Raw genomic sequence first — 14,878 nt, forward strand, 5'->3', positions numbered from 1 at the left:
GATTTTACCCACAAATGTACATTCTAAGGGAATGGAAGGTGATAGCAATGACTGCCAACTCACAACATTCCTTTTGCAGCCACTGTCTGTTTTCTATTACAGGTGGAATCCATTTTAATGAATACCATTTTAAACATCTGTTTCTCCGCAGTGAGGCTATTTTCGTGTTCTAACAGATGAGCCACAGGAACTGTGTTTTGTTGACTTTGCTAAAACAAATTCTACAAAACTGAAAATTCTTTCTTGGCTCGGCGCCTGTGGCTCAAGCAGCTAAGGTGCCAGCCACATACACCTGAGCTGGTGGGTTCGAATCCAGCCCAGGCCTGCCAAACAATGACGGCTGCAACCAAAAAATAGCTGGGCGTTGTGGTGGGCGCCTGTAGTCCCAGCTACTTGGGAGGTGGAGGCAGGAGAATCGCTTGAGCCCAGGAGTTGGAGGTTGCTGTGAGCTGTGATGCCACAGCGCTCTACCCAGGGGGACAGCTTGCGGCTCTGTCTCAAAAAAAAGAAAGAAAATTCTTTCTTCACAAGTACTGTTCCTGCAGAAATAAGTTTTTAAATAAAAGGTAATTATCATTTGTAAGTGAGATAGATACCTTGGCCTAGGCTAATTCCAAGAAAATAGACCAAGGGCTGGGAGAGTAGCAAAGTAGGGTGGACAGCAAGAGAAATTAAAAGATAAAAATGGAGCAAACTCCTCAAGTGAGATCTGTTAGACAGTGCAACACTTCAACCACAACTTCACTTCTTCACGTAACCTCACCTTCCAGGGATACCTCACATGTTACCTGCGCCACAAAGCTTTGCCAATTTTCTCTGAACATGTAAGTCAGCTGTCTCCTGTACTCCCACTTGATCTGAATTTGGGTAGTAGCACTTCATAGTCTCTGCCGTGTATCTTTATAGATAATTCTTTTCTGTTCTACCTTCACCAAGATTGTGAGCTTAGATGAAAAATGATTCAACATTTTCTATGCCCAATACTTAGCACAGAGCTTACTGCATAATAGGTGTTTAATAAATGTTCCCTGAATTTAATATATACACCTATGAAGAAGTATGGGTATGCTTGAACTGAGTATTTCCACCTAAATTGGGTGCTCTGTGAGAGCAGGAACTATGTTTCAGTTCTTAGGATTTGAGACAAAGATGCTCAATGGGGTGTGCTGGTTGAAAATTTTACTGAAATTAACATGCCAAAGTTGATAAAACCAAAGACAAACCAGTTGACCCTTAATTTCCTTCAGGATTTGGATGCACCTACAAAGTTACTACATGCTGCTGAATTAAACTCTAAAACTAAGAGTCTAAAATGCACTGTGTGCTTTAGTGAGATCCAGCCAAGGGTCTTCACTCTAGCACAGGCTGGAAGGAGTGGCAAAGGCCAAGTTTCCCGGGATAGGGACTCAGAAGGACTTGGCACCCCACCAGGCTTGGCGAGCTGCAGACCCAGGTTCCCTCCAAAGAACCTGAGCCAGGAACCAGGACTGTAAAACTCGACTCAAAGGAGCCTGCTGGGAGTGTAGCAGGAGGCTGGGTCCCCTTCCATCAGGTTACATCAAATCAGGGGCTCACGCCAACTTGAGCCAATCATTCCGAAAGAGTGCTGGCTGTTTCCCGCCCTCAGAGCCCGGCTGCGAGCCGCCTGCTGGGCCGGGCTTCCCGCCTGGACACTGCAGCTTGCAGGCCCCGAGGCCCTGGGCTCCGGCGCTGGGCTCGGGCTCCCTTCCACCGGTCGCCGAGGCACAGCCTGTCTGGGAAGCTCTCGGCCGGCTCCTCACCTCCAGGCTCCCCGGTGGGCCTGGCTGCCCTTCGCACAGAAAACTTCGAATGAGGTGGACGCTCTGGTTTTCCTTACTGGGCTTTGGAGTCAACGGCTTCCCTCTCTAATCAGGACTTCCTCTAACAGCCTGTGCTGCACTTGACGCTTATGGCTCGCGATGAAAGGCTCCCTGCCTTGATTGTAAGGGAAGGAAGGGCTTGAATCTTCTTACAAGAAAGAAGAAAGTGCTAACTATAAAACTAAAGAAATTGCCCCATTCTGGTCTTTGTACTACAATGAGATAATCTTTTCCCTCTTCCTTACATCTGTACACTTTCCGGACAGAAACAAATTTCCACCACGTGCTAATTAAAGAAAAGGGCAGGTGCCTCTGCTTTATGTGTGACCTTTTGCAGAGTCTGTAATGGAGCACAGAGTAATATCTGTGGCTTATTCCAAAATGAAGACGTGCTAAACCTTAACAAAACAATAAGCCATGGAACAATTTAAAAGCTACCAATGCTACTTGCATATATTTCCCATTAGTATAATCTATCAAATGTTTTTCAAAATGTTATTCATTTTGGTCACTGTCCAAAATATGTACTCAAAATTAGTTTATTGTACTTTTGAATTTCTGTATCCTCACCCTTCCCTAAATTCATGCCCCTTATAAATTTATTTATGAGTCCATGTTATATGCCTAATAATTTGAAGAAAGTTCAAAATAAGCTAGGCGGTAATACTGTATGTTAATAATAAATAGAATATGGGCTGTGTAGAGTCATATAAACCAAAACTCACTGTTAGTTGGATATTACTTTAAGGAATTTCGTATTTATTTATTTTTGAGACAGAGTTTCACTTTGTCATGCTGTGACATCACAGCTCACAGCAACCTCAAACTCTTGGGCTCAAGCAATTCTCTTGCTTCAGCCTCCCAAGTAGCTGGGAGTACAGGAGCCCACCACAACTCCCGGCTATTTTTAGAGACAGGGTCTGGCTCTGGCTCAGGCTGGTCTAGAACTCATGAGCTCAGGCAATCCACCGGCCTCAGCCTCCCAGAGTGCTAAGATTACAGGCAGGAGCCACCTTACCCAGCAGCAATTTATTTTAAATTGGGTTCCTCACAACTAAGACCCTAAGACCAAGATTGGAGTACAAAGAACTTTATTTGGGAAGCATAGTTAAGAACTCAGGGCCAATAAAAAGTATATATAAAGTTCTCCTCCACACAGTGCCCTGTACTCCAAAAAATCAATAAATGTTAGCTGTAATCTTTCTCCCCCTACTCTCCATAACCTCCAGCCCACCTCACTGTATTCAAAACTGTTTTACGTGTTCAGGAAAATAAAGGGACAAAAATCCCATGGTATTGGCTCAATGCCTGTAGCTGCAGTATCTAGGGTGCCAGCCATATACACCCATACACCAGAGCTGGCGGGTCCAAACCCAACCTGGGCCTGCCAAACAACAATTCCAAAAAAAATAAATAAATAATAGCTGGGCGTTGTGGCGGGTGCCTGTAGTCCCAGCTACTTGGGAGGCTGAGGCAAGAGAATCACTTAAGCCCAAGAGTTTGAGATTGCTGTGAGCTGTGACGCCACAGCACTCTACTGAGGGGGACATAGTGAGACTCTGTCTCAAAAAAAAAAAAAAAAAACCATGGTATTTTATTTAAAGCATGACAGGGAAGATTATGATCTTTAAATAGTTTAATAAAAGGTTGAAATACTTGGCAAATATTCTCAAGAAAATAATGTACCAAAGTTTGTCAAAAAAAGGAAAGTAAAAGTCCTTCACTCTTCCTAACCTCTGTTGAACAAAAATCAATGAAAGTTCAAAGTTCAAAAGAGTCAAGTTACAGAAAATGTAGATTTGATTGTAATAAAATGAGAATATTTAAGGTAACTCAAGAAATTTTTGGAATAAAATAAATAACAGAGATTGGAACAGTTATTCAATTTATTATAAAAAGCAAAAGTAAAGCAGCAGTTTCAGAATTTATTAATAAAAAGCTAGAAGTCCTATGTTCATTTAAATTAGCACTCCCAAGTGGCAAAGGAAGTGAGATTTAAATATGGTCACATGATGGAAACTTCAATACATTTTGAAAGAATTTCACCCACACCTCCAAAATAATACATTGCTAAAGCCACATGGAAGGTGACACAAAACCACCAGAAGTTGTCTATGAAGTTTGAAACATGACAGACAATGTGCACCAGTAACAAACTACCCAAAGAGCCCCTGGATCTTATCAGTCTCAGCCTGGATGAGCGAATTTATGTGAAAATAACCAGACCCAGAGCTTTGAGGCAGATTACACGTTTGTGATCAACATTTAAATATGATAATGGGAGATATGGAAGCAACTGCGATGACTATAGAAATTGATGAGGAAACAAATAAAGAGATATGTAAATCAATGAAACAGAATATTCCAGCGTCGTTTGTCCAGAGAGTTGGTGTTATCCTGATCGTCCCTCCATTGAGAGTTAGCTGAAACAAAGAATTTATCCTGAAGGAGACGTGGTACAACTGCCTCTTTAAATGTGCAAGATGTGCAAGACATTCAGAAGAGAAAACTACATACATTTTGATATTAAGAAATGACCCAAGGATTCTTCTACTCCTGAAATTTGCAGAATGCTATTTTTATTTTTCTCCAGCACTTCCAATAAATGTGATTACCAAGACGCAAAAGAAGAAAAAAGAACTTGTCTATCAAATGTTTAAATTGGTAAGTTAAAGGAATGTCTTACAAAGGAGACTGGTATCTAAAGTAAAAACAGCAGGGTGAAGCAAGATGGCAGACTAGAGACATCTCCTTACCAAATACTTGCAGTGAGACGGGAAAGTGGACTTCAGCCGCCTCTGGCTGGAGCACCCAGAAACATAACTCCAGGGCACGGTGAAGCAGTGGGAGACCTCAAGAGTCAACAAGGAGGTCTGGAGCTGAGGAAAACTGACACAGAAGGCAGGTGCTTGGTACAGGTAGAGGACAGTCTGTCAGCTGGCTCGCCTGCAGAGGACTGTGGATAGGAAAGGGCTGTCCTGCAGTTTTTTAAATTTGTACTGGGCTCCTCACTGGAGCAGTAGTAAACTCAAACAGCATCTGGTGGCTAAAGTTGAACCGGGTGGTATGGTTCTCCCATTGGCTTGGTTGCTGGTGGGGTACTGCCATCGTGGGAAGGCCATTCATGTAGGAGGAACAGTCTGCAGGGTTCTAGTGCATGGCTAGCCCTGATGCACCTGCTAAGCTCAAGCAACCATTTTAGGGGTGAGCTGAGTGGTCCCCCACAACCCTTGGGGTGGACTGCTTTTTGTCAGGGGACATTGTTTAATGGGACTCCTGGAAGTCTGGCAAGAGCTTTGGGACACCAGTCCTGTGGGGACTGAATGCTGACAAAGCAAACAGGTCCAGATTGAGGGCAAAGGAGTCAGGAAGACAAGACTCAATCTCCTTTGCAACTAGAGACTAACTTCTGACCCCCAATATATACAATAAATTCAGCCTGTGTTCTCATCTAACACCAGAGCACCTCTTAGTGTCCAGGCAATATATGGCAATTCACACACACACATACATAGTGTTTTACATTTTTTCTTCTTTTTAAAATTTTTTCCTCAGTTTTTCTTTCTCTTCTTTTTTCTCTTCTGTTGTTGTTGTAGTTATTTCTTGTTTAGTTTCTTTGTTTCTTTGTTTATATTTTAATTTTTTCATTTTTACTTTTCTCAATAACAAGGGATCTTCCATTTTTGTTATGATTTTTCAGTCCCTTTTATTCTTTCTTTCTTTTTCGTTTATCTCCTTTTTCACTCTTTTGGTAGAGATTTTTCTACTTTTCTCATATTTCCCACATAAATTTTTCATACAACAGCTAAAATATCTTTTTCCCCTTTCTTATCTTATATAAATGTATTCTTAATTTTCTTTATCTATCTTTATTATTTTTTTCTTCCTTTTTTCTCTTCTCTGAAGGCTCAGGGAGGTCACAGCATTGGTCTGGCTCAAGGAGGCCACAGGCTCAAGCTCATAGTCTAGGGTGTCCTTGAAGCTTTTGCCTCTGAAAGAAGGTATTGGTAAGTCCCCACTGTGACATACTGCTGATTTCTTTCTATATTTTGTATAGGTGGGGTCTTGCTTTTGTCCAGGCCTTGAACTCCTGACTTTGAGGGACTCGCTCAGCCTGGCTCCCCAAAGTCCTAGAGCTGTGGTGTGATTAAAGAGCCCTGCTAAACACCATCATTTCTCCTGTCATTCTCTTTCTCTTACTATCCTTTATCTCCTTTTATTCAATTCTTTCCTTACACTCCCCCCTCTTTACCTTTTCTTTTCTTTCTCCTTTCTTGCTCTTTACCCTTATCTTCCTTTTGGCCTTATACCAAAAGGCCACTTCAATACCTAAGCTCTGAGACAAAGTAATTTAAACTGAAAGAGGTAGTGAGAAGGAAAAAGTAGGGGAAGGAAGTGAACAACATAAATAAAACATCTTCAAGACACATTATAATGAACCTGTCCAAAATCAAGACAAAAGAGAAAATTCTGTAAATAGCCAGGAAATCAGTACCAATTGACCTATGGGGCAGAGGGTAATAGCAGGCTACTCAGTGGAAACTTTACAAGCCAGAAGAGAATGGTCAGCTACCTTTAACCTTAAACAAAACAATTTTCAGCCTAGAATTCTGTACCCTACTAAACTAAGAAAATTGATGGTGAAATCAAATCTTTTACTGACATGCAAACATTAAGGAAATTTGCCACGAGACCAGCTCTACAGAAAATACTTAAACCTATTTGGCACACATCACAATGGACCACCAGCAAAGTAAACACCAGCAAACTAAAGAATAAAACCCAGCTTCCATAATGGTGCAAAGTATAAAACTAAGCAATAGGCTTTCACAAAATAAGATGAATAGAACTCCACCACACTTATCACTTCTCTCAATAAATGTTAATGGCTTGAATTCCCCACTAAAGAGGCACAGGCTGGTCAATTGGATAAAAAAGCATAACCTATCTACATGCTGTCTCTAGGAAACACACCTAACCTTGAAAGACAAAACAAGACTCAGGGTAAAGAGTTGGAAAACAATATTTCAGGCAAATGGAAATCAGAAGATAGGAGGGTTTGCCATCTTATTTTCAGATATAAATGGATTTAAAGCAACTAATGTTAAGAAATGCCAAGATGGTCACTTCACATTGGTCAAAAGAACAATACAAGAGGAAATTTCAATTCTAAATATTTATGCACCCAACTTAAATGGTCCCAGATTTATGAAACAGACCTTGATTGGTCTAAGCAATATGATCTCTTATAACACCATAATAGCTGGGGACTTTAACACTCCTCTGCCAGAACTGGACAGATCCTCTAAACAGAAACGAAATAAAGATACAAGGAACTTAATGTGATCCTAGAACAAATGGGCTTAATAAACATATGCAGAACACACCATCCCAAAGATTAGGAATATACATTCTTCTTGTCAGCCCATGGATCATACTCCAAACTAGACCATATCCTAGAACACAAATAAAACCTCAACAAAATTAAAAGAATTGGGCTTGGCGCCTGTAGCTCAGTGGTTAGGATGCCAGCCACATACACCAGGGCTGGCAGATTTGAACCCAGCCTGGGCCTGCCAAACAACAATGACAAATACAACCAAAAAATAGCCAGGCATTGTGGTGGGTGCCTGTAGTCCCAGCTACTAAGAAGCTGAGGCAAGGAGTTTGAGGTTGCTGTGAGCTGTGATGCCACAGCACTCTACCAAGGGTGACATAGTGAGACTCTGTATAAAAAAAAAAGTGAAAGTTTAGAACACCCACAATAAAGAATAGAAGAAAGAGAAGACTGAAGAGCTGCATAATTCATTAGATGTGAATTATTTTAAAAATAAGCAAAGGAGAAGTCGTCAAAGAAACATTGTTTCTAAAGCCTCCCTGACTACCCATGTAAGCTATTTGATTACATATTTTAGATCTACAGTTCACTGGGAATAAAAAAAATGAAACAACATTTTAATGAAATATAGAATATAGTAATGGACCTATAAGTAACAAATGCCAGTGAGGATTAAACTTCTTGAATCTTCTTTGTGGCCTGGTATATGCATGTCCAGTTGATATGTCTATTATGTTATTACTTTCTTACAGCATTATTTACTCTTTTTTTTTTTTTTTTTAGAGTCAGAGTCTCACTTTATCACCCTTGGTAGAGTGTTGTGGCATCACAGCTCACAGCAACCTCTAACTCCTGGGCTTAGGCAATTCTCTTGCTTCAGCCTCCCGAGTACCTGGGACTACAGATGCCTGCCACAACGCCCAGCTACTTTTTGTTGCAGTTTGGCCAGGGACAGGTTCGAACCCACCACCCTTGGTATATGGGGCCAGCACCCTACCCACTGAGCCTCAGGTGCCACCCAGCATTATTTATTGTTTACTGCAATTCTATAAGATAAATAGTATGTTTCCCATTTTTCAAATGAGAACATTAAAATTCAACCAACCTAATAAATAACTTTCACAGATTCAGTGGGACTTATCTAAAGTAAAAGGGTTAAAAGATAGGTTTACCTTCTTTTGAAAAAAATGGTACATTATATTCCTTAAGTATTGTTTTAGTGGCATTACACAAATCCTGAGATAATGTGTTTTCATCATATTTGTTGAAAATATTTTCTATTTTCCCTTAAGACTCTCTCTTTTTGCCTACAGATATACTTAGAAGTAAATGTATTATTTAGAAGTTATAATAATTTTCAAATTTCTTTATATTAGGGAAGGTACCATGTACACTTGAAAAGAATATATGTTTTGCTCTTGTTGGACTGAATGTTCTGTAAATATCGATTAGATGAATTGATTGAAGGTGGTGATATCAACACATGGCTTCCTAGGTTTCCCTGGGGGAACATCTCCATTCCAGTGAGTCTAAAGGGAGGAACAGCATGGAGAAAAGTGCTTGGGAGGTTTTTATGACATCACTTCCACTCAAATTCCATTGGTTAGAACTCAGTCGCATGGCTTCACCTAATGGTATGGGAAGCTAGGACATGTAGTCTAGCTTTTTGCCTGGGAAGAAGAGGAAAATGTATTTGGACAGCCACGCAGCAATCTCTTTCTATTCTCTGGAAGAGCTTGCATAAGATAAGAAATACTTGAATCATGGGTATACAGTAGAAATTGTAAAGTTATTGGGGCCTGCTGTTTTCTTTGGGGGAAATTTTGTAACTGCTGATTCAATTAATGGATACGTGTTCATTTATGTTTTCTATTACTTCTTGAGTCACTTTTTGTAAGTCACTTTTTAGGTATATATCATTTTATCTAAGTTTTAAAATACATTAGCATAAATACATTGCAAGTATTTTTCCCTTTGTTTTATTTGTAATTATGTTCTGTCTTCATTTTTAATATTGTTTACTTATGCCTTCTTTTTTTTATTTGGTTAGTCTTATTAGAGATTTGCCAGTTTTATTACTCTTTACCAAGAATCTTAATTTTCATTTCATTAATTTCTCTTCTTTATTGCTTCCTTTCTCTACTTTCTTTGGGTTTATTTTGCTGGTCTTTTTCAACTTTTAATTTGAATGCTAAGCTCCTTATTTTCCAAGACTGTTTTCTAATATAATGTATTTAGGGCTATATATTTCCCTTAATTCCCTCCAGTTGTGTTGCTGCAAGTATTTACACATGGTGCTCTTATTATTGTTTAGTTTTATAAATTTTCTAATTTCCATTGGCTTTTTCTTTAATGAATGAGTTATTTACAATGTGATTTTAAATTTCCCTAAGCATGTAAGATTTTTTTAGGGTGTTATTTTATAAGACTTGTTGAGTCTTGCTTTATGGCTGGGTATACATCACTTCTCGACCTTTTAGCTAAGATCAAGTATAGTGTGGCCTGGTATATGCATGTTTAATTGATATGTCTTTCCATTTATTATGTTATTAACTTCTTACAGTATTATCTTATTTCTACCTTACTGCAATTCTGTATGATTTCCATTTTTCAAGTGAGAACATTAAAATCCCACCAATATAATAAATAACTTTTCAAAGTTCACAGATCAGTTAGATTTATATCAAATCAAAGCAGATACCAATTATACAGTTTAGTCAATGTTATACAGAGTGTCCATATAGTTTGTGTGCAATTTAAAATAGTTTCACATAGTAAATTGTACATGAACTTTATGGACACCCTGTATACTGGTTGCATCTCAGCCCTGATTATATTTCATTATAGATTTTTAAACCTCAGAGTAAGGATGATTCATTCCTATTTCAAATAGTTTTTTATCCACTCCCTTGGTGACCCACCCAGTCTTTCACACGTATCTGGTGTCCAAAGGATACTTGTTGAATTGGAGTGATCCACTTATAAGTAGCATAAACCTAACACTAAAATCTGGCAAAACTCCAAAAGAGCACAATAAACAAGTAGTTTATAAATACTCCAGAAATAAAGCAGGACTTACAGTTCCAGAAACATTGAAAAAAAAATTTAAATACTCCTGGTACAAATACTCCTGGCACAATTACCTAGTAATTCTTATTTAATATGTATACATATATAACATATAAATATAGAAATGCATATAGATGTGCTAAGGAGGAAGGATCTACAAAGGAATGACAGTATGGACAGAGAAATAGGAAGAAAACCAAGAGAATTTAGGTTGCAGACACCAAGGCATGAGAGGGAAAAAAGTCAATAGTGACCTATGGATTTGGTGTTGAGGAAGTTAGTAATGACCTTGGAAATAGAAGTTGTAAGGAAGTGGGAATTTTTTTATTTTAAAAAAGTTTGGCTGTAAATTGTAAAACGAGGGTCAATTATAACCTGGAGGGTGCTGTGGGCAGAGAGAGTTTTATTTATTTTCATGGATGAATCATAGCCAGATTTAAGACCCAATCCCTTTGGCTACCTATTTCTTACATTCTGTAGGATTCAGTTCAGGTGTCATTCCTAGAAAACTGCTCTTGCACTGGGTCAAATTGCCTCTGTTGTTACAGCACTGTCAACAAGTTGTTATTATTACAGAACTTAGAATCTTTTAAGGAATGTATCTGTTTCCATGTCCTCTTCTAGATTGTACATGTTACTTGTCTTTGAATCACCAATTCTTGCCAAGGATTTGGCAATAGAAAGTTCTCAGGAAATGTTTAGCTGTGAAGCCTTTCCTTTTTTTTTCTTTCCCTGTGTTTCCACAGATCTTCCTGTGTCTTCATTTTCTACTTATTTCATCCATTGTAACATCCATAATACTTTGTGATTGCACTTTGTTTTTGGTATGCATGTCCTTCCTACAGAGCAACATACTTCTTGAGGGGAAGAACTTTGTGTTCATTATTTATTTATTTATTTTTGCAGTTTTTGGCAGGGGCTGGGTTTGAACCCACCACCTCTGGTATAGGGTGCCGGCGCCCTACTCCTTTGAGCCACAGGCGCTGCCCGTATTATTCATTATTCATGCCCGTAATACTTGCATCCCTAGCACAGGTTCCATGAGTCATTCATTGAGTATTCAATCATTTCTTGAGTAAAGCAATCATTGCTCTTAACTCTGAGAATGCTATAGTGGAAAAGACTTATGTTCTGGTGGAGAAAAAAAGATAATAGACAATAAACCAAAAAGTAAGAAAAATTATTAATGATATTTATTAAAGACAAAGAAATAGGGTGATAGGATAGTCTATTGCAAGTGAGGAATCATTATTTTAGATAGTATACTTAAGGGCAAAGTCAGAGAAGTAAAAATACTACCTTGTGTATAATATTGCTTTATTTTATATATGTATATATATACACTTTTTTTTTTTTAGACAGAGTCTCACTATGTCACCCTTGGTAGAGTGCTGTGACATCACAGCTCACAGCATCCTCAAATTCTTGGGCTTAAGCTATTTTCTTTTTTTTTTGTAGAGACAGAGTCTCACTTTATGGCCCTCGGTAGAGTGCCATGGCCTCACACAGCTCACAGCAACCTCCAACTCCTGGGCTTAGGCAATTCTCTTGCCTCAGCCTCCCAAGTAGCTGGGACTACAGGAGCCCGCTACAACGCCCGGCTATTTTTTTGGTTGCAGTTTGGCTGGGGCCGGGTTTGAACCCACCACCCTCAGTATATGGGGCCGGCGCCTTACCGACTGAGCCACAGGCGCCACCCTTAAGCTATTTTCTTGCCTCAGCCTCCCAAGTAGCTGGGACTACTGGCGCCCGCCACAATGCCCGACTGATTTTTTGTTGCAGTTGTCATTGTTGTTTAGCTGGCCCAGGCCGTGTTCAAACCTGCCTACCCACTGAGCTACAGGTGACACCAGCTTTGTAATATTTATTAACTAAACCTTCAGAGTGGGAGCAGAACTTAGTGATCTCAGAGTCAAGGCTTACCATTTTACAAATTGGTTTAGAGAGAAAGCATGATTTGTTGAAGGTATTAGCAAATATGTAATTTGTAAATTGGTAAAGTGTTTTGGAAACTTTTGTGTTCCTTGTAGCTCATTGAAATTCCCCTGAGATGTAAATGATCCATTTAAACTGTGGGAGCAGAACTTAGTGATCTCAGAGTCAAGGCTTACCATTTTACAAATTGGTTTAGAGAGAGAGCATGATTTGTTGAAGGTATTAGCAAATATGTAATTTGTAAATTGGTAAAGTGTTTTGGAACTTTTGTGTTCCTTGTAGCTCATTGAAATTCCCCTGAGATGTAAATGATCTATTTAAACTAGAGACTGTAATAGTGTACTAAACCCAGGAGTTCGAGGTTGTTGTGTATGACACCACGGCACTCTACCAAGGGCAACATAGTGAGACTCTGCCTCAAAAAAAAAAAAAAAAAAAATAGTGTCAAACAGTTTTTCAAAGTATTACACCAAATTACATTCCTACCAGCAGTGAATGGGAGGTCAGGCTGCTCTCCCTCCTTTCAAACTCCTTTCTCTTTTTCACATTAGTCATTACATATAATGGTCAGAGTATTTCCTTATAGTTTGACTTGAATTTCCTTACTGATTAATAAACTTTTTACATTTATTGGCCATTTAGATATTTTCTTTCATGATGATATTCTTAACATTTTCAGTTACTTTGTCACATGGATTATTATTATTTTTATTATTGAGACAGAGTCTCATTATGTGGCCCTTAGTAGAATGCCATGGCATCACAGCTCACAGCACCTCAAACCTCAAACTCTTGGGCTCAAGCAACTCTTTTACCTCAGCCTTCCAGTAGTCCCTGTAGTAGCTGGGACTACAGGTGTCCACCACAACACTTGGTGTATGTGGCTGGGTGCCGTAACCACTGTGCTATGGGCGCCAAGCCTGTTTTATTATTTTTTTAATTGACACAATAATTGAGCATATTTATGGGGTACAGTTTGACATTTTAATACGGATATATACTGGGTAATGATCAAATCAGGGTAATAGCATATCTATTGCCTGAAATATTTATCATTTTATTTGTGTTGGGAACATTCAAATTGCTTTCTTCAAGCTATTTGAAAACATACAATAAACTATTAACTATAAATCGTTAACACTACAAAGCTATAAAGCACTAGACTAATTCCTCCTATCTAGCCCTGATTTTGTATCCATTAAACCCTTCCCAGCCTCTAGTAACCACTATTCTACTCTCTACTCCCATGAGACCCAATTTTTTAGTTTCCACATGGTGAGTGGTTACATGCAATATTTGTCTTTTTGCACCTGCCTTATTTCACTAAACATAATATCTTCCAGGCTTATCCATGTTGGCACAATGACAGGATTATTTTCTTTTTTATGACTGAATAGTATTCCATTGTGCACATACCACATTTTCTTTATTCATTAATCTGTTGATGGACACTTAGTTGATTCTATGTCTTAGCACTATGAATAGTGCTGCAATAAACAAAGACGTCTCTTTGATATACTTCTTTCCTTTCCTGGATAAATGTCCAGGAGTGGGTTTGCTGGATCATTTGGTAGTTCTATTTGTAGTTTTTTGAGGAACTTCCATACTATTTTTCATAATGATTGTTCAAGTCTAAATTCCAACTATCAGCATAGGAGAGTGCTCTTTTCTCTGCATCCTTGCCAACATTTGTTATTTTTTTATCTTTTTAATAATAATCATTCTAATGGGTGAGATATCATTGTGAGATGCTATCTCATTATGGTTTTGATTTGCATTTCCCTGATGATTAATGATGCTGAGTATTTTTCATATACGTATTGGCTATTTGTATATCTTTTGAGAAATGTCTATTTAAATCATTTTTCCATTTTTAATCTGATTTTTTTTTGTTGCTGTAGAGTTGTTTCAGTTCCTTGTGTTATTCTGGATACTAATCCCTTACCAGATGAATAGCTTACAAATATTTTCTGCCATTGTACAGGTTGTCATCTCACTTTGTTGACCGTGCTGTACAGAACTTTTAGTTTGATACAATCCCATTTATCTATTTTTGGTTTTGTTGCCTGTGATTTTGAGGTCTTACCTATGAAATCTGGGCCCAGACCAATGTACTGAGGCCCTTCCTTTATGTTTTTTCTTCTCGTAGTTTCATAGTTTAGGGTCTTACATTTAAGTCTTTAATCATTTGTCAGTTGACTTTTCTATGTGGTGATGGGGGTCTAATTTTATTTCTCTGCATATTGATATCCAGTTTTCCTAGCAGCCTTTATTGAAGAGATTGTCCTTCCCCAATGTATGTTTTCAGTGCCTTTGTCAAAAATGAATTGGCTGTAAATATGTGGATTATTTCTGAGTTCTCTATTCTGCTCCATCGTGTTTCAATGCCAGGTCTATGCTGTTTCGTTTACTATAGCACTGTAGTATATTTTGAAGACAGGTAGTGTGATGCCTCAAAACTTGTTCATTTTTCTCAGGATTACTTTGACTATTTAGGTCTTTTGTGGTGTCATATGAATCTCAGGATTGTTTTACTATTTCTGTGACAAATTCTATTGGCATTTTGATAGGAATTGCCCTGAATCTGTAGATTGCTTTGGTTACTCTTAATTTTTTCTTTGAGACGCAGTCTTGCTCTGTTTCCCTGGGTATTTGCCCCAATGCCAGGCTAATTTTTCTATGTTTGGTAGAGCCT

General features: G+C 38.6%; 1 protein-coding gene and 1 pseudogene across 1 annotated transcript in view; both read left to right on the forward strand.

Annotated features, from left to right (window-relative positions):
• Window positions 1-14,878, forward strand: part of C22H1orf185 (chromosome 22 C1orf185 homolog) — a 114,326-nt gene that overhangs the window by 59,994 nt on the left and 39,454 nt on the right. The gene's annotated exons all lie outside the window — the stretch shown is intronic.
• On the forward strand, window positions 3,970-4,268 carry LOC128575448 (U6 snRNA-associated Sm-like protein LSm3; annotated as a pseudogene).

Source organism: Nycticebus coucang, chromosome 22 (assembly GCF_027406575.1).
Source record: "Nycticebus coucang isolate mNycCou1 chromosome 22, mNycCou1.pri, whole genome shotgun sequence".
NCBI classification, from domain to species: domain Eukaryota; kingdom Metazoa; phylum Chordata; class Mammalia; order Primates; family Lorisidae; genus Nycticebus; species Nycticebus coucang.